This window comes from Eriocheir sinensis, chromosome 62 (genome assembly GCF_024679095.1).
Source record: "Eriocheir sinensis breed Jianghai 21 chromosome 62, ASM2467909v1, whole genome shotgun sequence".
NCBI lineage: Eukaryota > Metazoa > Arthropoda > Malacostraca > Decapoda > Varunidae > Eriocheir > Eriocheir sinensis.
Genome location: NC_066570.1, coordinates 6,954,047 through 6,961,736, shown reverse-complemented (window position 1 = coordinate 6,961,736; position 7,690 = coordinate 6,954,047). Strand labels below are relative to the sequence as shown.

At 43.7% G+C, this 7,690-nt stretch overlaps 1 protein-coding gene across 1 annotated transcript in view; it reads left to right on the top strand.

The window, feature by feature from the left end:
• The first annotated feature begins 767 nt into the window (after positions 1-767).
• LOC126986705 (keratin-associated protein 19-2-like) overlaps positions 768-7,690 on the top strand; it is a 43,662-nt gene continuing 36,739 nt past the window's right edge. The window contains exon 1 of the mRNA XM_050843065.1: positions 768-931. The gene's annotated coding sequence lies outside the window, so the exon portion shown is untranslated. The remainder of the gene's footprint in view (positions 932-7,690) is intronic.

The window sequence follows — 7,690 nt, the reverse complement described above, 5'->3', positions numbered from 1 at the left end:
AGTGACTTCTCAGAGAAGAAACATTATTGACTCGAGAAAGAAAACGTGAAATTAAGTAAGAAAACGGTAATCACTAAGCAGCAACTCACCCAATCACTATCGCCGGACACCACCATCTGAAAGTAACATCCAAGCTTCTCACTACGATATGAAACAATATTACCCAGAAAACCTCAACAGGAAATTAAATACAAAAGATATAACTGTGCAATCACTTTAACCATTAACTCACACGCCATCCTCTGCGGTCCCTTCCCTTTCCCACCACTTCACAGGACAAACCACAGCGTCCAGAACTACTTTATTTATTGTGTTTTTGCTCCCATTCTCCTTCTCTCCTTCCTGCATCGTGTAGTAAAGTATTGCCGGCGAGTAGCATGTTACTGTAAGGAGACGTTATTACTTAAGAGTTACCCCATTACCAATCCTATCCTTTCTTCTCCCTCTCTCCTCCCTCCTCATCCCCGTTTTCCTTGTATTTCTCCTTCACTCTCCCTCCCTCTCTTCCTCCTCGCCCCTCCATCATCCTATCCTTTCTTCTCCCTCTCTCCTCCCTCCTCATCCCCGTTTTCCTTGTATTTCTCCTTCACTCTCCCTCCCTCTCTTCCTCCTCGCCTCTCCACCATCCTCTCTTTCCCTCCTACCCCTCTTCATCTCCTTCCCACTCTTCCTCTCTCTTCCTCCGTCGCCCCTCCACCATTCTCTCCTTTCCTCCACCCCACACCTTCCCTCCCTCCTTCCTCCTTCTCCACGCCTAGTTAGTCATTCCCATGTGTTGGTGGGCGGCGGCGGAGCGTAACCACAGTCTCGTTTATTTCCATTTATTACGTGTTATCTTCGTGTGTGTGTCTGTCCGTGCGTGTGTCCAGTGGTCTTGCGGTGAGGGAGTGGCGGCGATGGTGGCGACGTCTTCATAGTGCATGGTGTTAAGGTGAGTGGGGAGGCAGGTGGCGGACAGGGAGCGTTATCAAGGTGTAGACGTTGGGCAATTTGTGTGATCTTTGGGTGTGATATGGACGACGCAGGGGGGCGGGGGTGGGGTCTTGTGCCGGCATGCTTGTTTATATCGATATACATGGATCTGGATACATGATGCGCAGGGCACTGTACAGGGGCAGGTGTACAGGGAAAAGGAAGGAGATGAAGAGGGGTAGAAGGGAAAGAGAGGATGGTGGAGAGGCGAGGAGAAGGAGAGGGAGGGAGAGAGAAGGAGAGATACAAGGAAAACGGGGCATAACACGCATATTTGTATTGGCTGTTGAGGGAACGGAGGAGCCGAGTGTGCAGGGGAGGGAAATGAATCGAGTCTAATTGTTAGTGTTGGTGTGTTGTGATGACAAGTGAAGGAAAGTTGGTCCAGGAGAATAAGCAACAGAGGGTGGAAATGCGTTACGGGTGTAGCATGAAGTACTATTACCAAGGGGATCCGAACCCTCGACTGGTGAGATAAGGTCAGCACTTTATCAGCGAGTCAAAGACGATTTGGGGGGTCTGTAGCATCCCCGCCGTCACTACAATCTCTCATTCGTGTGATGGAAAAAATAGTTTATATATATAGTTTTGTAAGGATCTTTTTTTTTTTTTTTTATTCGGAAAACCATCAATCCATGTTTTTATTAAGACTATATTTGTAGCCTTTTCATAGCATCCTTGCCCCACCGAATAAGCTACTTGTCGGACTAGTCATGACGGTTCAACGTGACATGGCCCGGGATTTGCAGGGGCACATCGGCGCCCCCCCGACTTAACATTCAATTTCATACAATTCTCTGATATACCTGAGACTTCTTTCTCGACAGACTAATTCGAGTCCAAAAAGATTAAACGTTTCTCAATCTATTTGTGGCAAGGTGCTTAGATCAAAGAGACTAAAGGATTGTTTTTTTCAATATTAACTTTTATGTAACTAGAAGCGATATGTGGCTCTCATACACATTCTCTACAAATACGTGAAGGGGTTTAGTTACTGCTTAAGACAACCTAGACTACTATTTAGGAAGAACTAACTTAAAATGAGGCAATTATTCGGTTAACTTTGCTCAGTCGGGGCCAAAACAGCACGACGATACGACTCCGGGCCAGTTCGACAGTCCAACACAGTCATTGTAGGCGCCCAAACCAAACTATATCCTCCACAATGATCCGTTATTTCTACTCAATACCAAATACTAAAGAGATTTCCTGTGTGGTGTTCTATAGTTTCCTTCTTTTTATATAAACACCAAACAGTATATGTCATTTTCGTAGTATTTTGTGTTTGGTTGGGGAGCTTACAAACATGCTGTACTGGATTGCGAACACTGGCCCTCAGTTGTTTATCATTCAATTACCGGCAAAGAAAGGTACATATCACCAAGGCAGAGTGTTAGGGTTTAGGCGGCCTTCAACTACGTGTGCCGAGTAGCTTCCTGTACGCTTTATTAAGTATGTATTGTGTGTCTGTGTAATTGCCGGAAAACCACCACCATCAAAACAGCAACAACAACCCTTCGCCGCTGTAATGTGAGCGCCAGGGTGTCTCGCTTAGCGCGATGCGATGCGGCGGCTGGCCATGCAGTGCTCGTGCGGCTTTTGTGCGAAATATGCACGCTGCGATATATCCATGCACCTTGCCGAAGAAGATTCATTGCTAGCTCACCATTAATAGCCATATTTGTGATAAAATAAATACTTATCCAATGTTTGTGGCGAGTAAAATTATGAACTACTCAACATTCCACTCAAAACTTTTATTTTCAGCAAAACTAGAAAGTTTCTCAAATGACCTGATTTGCCTCATTTGTCTTGACTATTACAAAAAAAATTCTTCTAACACATGGCAAAGGTAAGCCGTATGCGTTCTCAACTTCCTTAGGTCGACATGATAATTCAGAACCATCAAAATAAGTCTAAACATACTTCGACAAGAGCGAAGAATTTTCTTATCAACATCTCTACTAGTAACACGTGATTGAATCAGTAAAGATCCGCTCAGTCACTAAAAACCCCTTCGGCTACAAATTGCAATCAAGAAAGGCAAAATAAGTTCGTGAATCAAACTTTCCTCAGAAATACCGAAGACTCCCAGAAGCTCCCAGTAATAAATTTGGCATCGTGCTGTCGCGAAGCCTGACAGCGATGAAAAGGCTCTTAGGGTCGTATTTTAAAACATTTCGTCGCCCAAGTTCACTTATTTGACATGGCTTTCGTAGGAGCTATAGGCCTTTCCATGGGTAGTTTTATGACCCTGGTGGTAGTTTGACCCTTCTTCTGTGCCATGAACCTTAAAAAACACTCATAAAGACCCGATTGATCCCCTCTTTGACCTTTAGAAATAGTCGATGTGAGAAGCGATGGTGTCTTAAAATACTGTCCATACACTTCTTGGACTTAAGAGGAAGGGGTCTTGGTTACCCGTTGAGGGGGACTTGGTCACTGTTAATGCGAGGCTACACTATTTTGACTTTTTTTAGTCTCCAGAGCAGCAGGACGACACGACGCGGGGTTTGACCATTGTTTTATCACCCTAAAAAAGTAAAGTTTACCTCCGACAGAATTTTGCAATTTATATGACCTTTTTTTTTCTATGCAATCCTTTCCTTGGCGATAAGAAAACATAACACCTGCTTCATGTCGCTGTGCTGTTCTTGAAGCTGAATAAACAATCCAGAACAAGTAACCTAACCTGGCCCCCCTACAAGGTAACCTATCCCTATTTTTTTTTTTTTTAACGTGAATGCCTATAAAGGGGCCTGAATGGTAGTCGGCCTCAGCCCGTCATGGCGCAGGCAAGTGTTTATAGTGGCGCCATCTTCTCTTGGCTCATGCTGCCCCCCAGAACTCCTTGATTCACTTGGACGGCTTCCTCTAGAGTCCGGGTTGATGGGTGGTCTTCAGGACAGCATGTGGGTAGTTTTAAGCCACTCGGCGGTGACTGAAAAATCCGAGGTGGTAGCGTGGGGATTCGAACCCGCGTCGTCCATCATGCGGTGAATGTGGGCCCAGCACGCTACCACTCAGCCATCGCCTACCTACTAGTAGATATCCAGGTGATGCCATTCAGAGTGTGTTGTAATGAGCAACAGGTGTGGCGGTGGGTTCTCTTCGTTGGTTCTGCTTAACTCTTAATGTTGAGTGCCTGAACAGACCTACCCGTGTCTCCTTTTGTAATCGTAAAAGACCAATCGTTGCGCTGATGCTTTTACCAGAATCAAAATGTGATGTAAAACGTAACTATTGTGTTATCTATGTTTTACCATTTCTATATTATTTTTTTTATCCAATTCTTTTTTTATAAAGTTCCCGGATAAGCCTCATTACTTCTCGTTTCCTTTCCCGACATCTGGACACGAGGGACGCTTTGGGGAAGGTCTTTGGTTGTGAGTGGAGTGGCGGGGTAGAGCAGCAGCCATCGTGAGGAAAGACTCATGCTCAATCTGATTTATTTGCCTTCGGGGTTAATTAAATATAATGAGAACAGATCAACCTTTTGGTATAGAGGGAGCAGCATCCTCGTTGTTGAGCACGGAACAGACCCTGAATTGTAATCACACGTGCATAGGGAAGGGAATAGAGTGAGCAACACTTCTGACCAACCCATGGCTGGAAAATATTAATATACTTTTTTGCCGGAGATAATTGTTTGATAAAGAAAACCCAACAGTACATTTCTTCACTTTGTGCTCCTCACCTTTTAGAGCAGTGGTTATCAAGCGCTATTTGCCGATATGCCACATCCTATTTTGTGTGTGTGTGTGTGTGTGTGTGTGTGTGTGTGTGTGTGTGTGTGTGTGTGTGTGTGTTCGCCACGTAAGTTTAATCTTGAGTATAACTTCAAAAAACAAAAATAGAATGAAAACGTGCGTATCAAATATTATCACGATGGACGCAACTATGAAAATTTATCTGCCGGCACCACTCGTGTCCCTGACAGACGACCCGCGCCCTTCAGGAAAGCCTTTTGGCGTTATGGGCCTTCACGTATAAAAGATTAATTGATTTTGTGATAATAATGACTACGACAAAGATTTTTTTTTTTACAGCATAAAAAAAGGTAACAAATGTGAAAAAAAGCCCGCTACTCACTGCGCCTATAAAGAGTTAGAGGAGTGGCCGAAATATAGGTCAATTTCGGGAGGAGAGGTGTCCTGATACCCTCCTCTTGAGAGAATTCAAGTCGTAGGCAGGAGGAAATACAGATGAAGGTAGATTGTTCCAGAGTTTACCAGCGTGAGGGATGAAAGAGTGAAGATGCTGGTTAACTCTTGTGTACGGGATTTGGACAGTAAAGGGATGAGCTTGAGTAGAAAGTCGAAGAAGAATAAAATTTGTGGCAACAATAACATTTCTTAGTCTGATTTGTCCTCCACAGCACGAGAGACTTTAAAAGACAAGCTCAATAGACATATTAACCCGCGCCACGCCCTCCCTCCAGACACCCAGCGTCTACTCCTGAATGTCTTGTCGAGTAGAAACAAAAATTCATAGATAAAATGGATACATAAATAGGTAGAGAGAGAGAGAGAGAGAGAGAGAGAGAGAGAGAGAGAGAGAGAGAGAAACTACGAGGAGCGCCATAAAGGTAACACCAAACTAGATGATCGCCGCGGCCGCTCGTTCGTCTCTTTGATTTGACATTAACGAAGGACGGGACGACTTTCCCTTGTGAAACCCTGCTACACACACACACACACACACACACACACACACATAATAATTTTCAATGTTAGACTTGTTTGCCTCTAAAGCATCACAGTTTTGAGGTATGTGATTTAAGGTCCCTGTAGAGAGGTTTACTTTTTGGGTTTATTGTACCTCAGTGACATGCAGTTGCCAGATTGTCGTACTCAGAGCATAGCATTTACCGGTTTCTGACGCTTAACTATTGCCAAGAAACATCAGGAATAAACTATTTTAACGATAAATATAAATTAATCCTGTTATTGGGGACCAGGAGACAGATTTGGGGTCGGAAGTCGGTAAATATAAGAGGCTGAGTACGACAATCTGGCAACGTTGTGCAGATTGTCGTACTCAGAGCATAGCATTTACCGGTTTCTGACGCCTAACTATTGCCAAGAAACATCAGGAATTAACTATTTTAACGATAAATATAAATTAATCTCATTATTGGGGACCAGGAGACAGATTTGGGGTCGGAAGTCGGTAAATAAAAGAGGCTGAGTACGACAATCTGCAGCAGATTGTCGTACTCAGAGCATAGCATTTACCGGTTTCTGACGCCTAACTATTGCCAAGAAACATCAGGAATTAACTATTTTAACGATAAATATAAATGAATCTCGTTATTGGGGACCAGGAGACAGATTTGGGGTCGGAAGTCGGTAAATATAAGAGGCTGAGTACGACAATCTGGCAACGTTGTGCAGATTGTCGTACTCAGAGCATAGTATTTACCGGTTTCTGACGCCTAACTATTGCCAAGAAACATCAGGAATTAACTATTTTAACGATAAATATAAATGAATCTCGTTATTGGGGACCAGGAGACAGATTTGGGGTCGGAAGTCGGTAAATATAAGAGGCTGAGTACGACAATCTGGCAACGTCAAAGTTTCACAGAGCACGTACAAGATTCGGGGATACTAAAGGAAAATCTGAACGCCCACCACTTAATTATGTTCCTAGTGAGAGAGGTATGCGTATGTACATTTAGGGCTGAACAAAACAATATCATAAAACTAAATCCCGCGACATTCTTTTTAGACACAAACAACAGAATTACAAACACTTAGAGGAAAATATCACGAACATATGTCGAGGGAAGAGTCTCCAGTATAAGGAAAATTTTTAGCGCGAAACTGAACGTCGACCTTCGCCTCCTCTCAACGTTGCCAGATTGTCGTACTCAGCCGCTTATATTTCCCGACTTCCTACCCCAAAACGGTCTTCTGGTCCCCAATAACGAGATTCATTTATATTTATCGTTAAAATAGTTAATTCCTGATGTTTCTTGGCAATAGTTGGGCGTCAGAAACCGGTAAATGCTATGCTCTGAGTACGACAATCTGCACAACGTTGCCAGATTGTCGTACTCAGCCTCTTATATATACCGACTTCCGACCCCAAATCTGTCTTCTGGGCTCCAATAACGAAACTCATTTATAGTTACCGTTAAAAGAGTTCGATCCTGGTGTTTCCTGGCAAAAGGCGTCAGAAACCGGTAAATACTATGCTCTGTGTACGATAATCTGACAACGGTGCCTCTATTTTACTGCCTCGAACGCTTTGTTGAAGGGAGGCTTACATCGAGACCACTATGCTATTTCTATGTACCTACTGTAGTGGTTTGTGGAGAGAGTTGTGAGATTCAAGATGGCGGCGCTGCAGCTTCGGCGGCGTCACCTCGGGATAAGGATAGGGCTTCAAAATATATAGAGGCCAGTGAACGAAACATTTTGAAAGGGGCGACATCACTCCCTCTCGCGATTGTACAAGATTGGAGGCATTTGAAGACGGAAAACCACAATGAAAGAGAGTGTTTGTGTGTTTGTGTTCGTTTGTTTGTTTGCTTGTTTGTTTAAGTTTATAGATACAGACGGTTATTAAGGATTGGTTAATATTGCAAGTTGACCAAGAATGTGGCTGAATGGGGGAAGATCTGTTTTTTGCTCCACATCAAATCAGTTAACACACACACACACACACACACACACACACACACACACACACACACACACACACACACTCA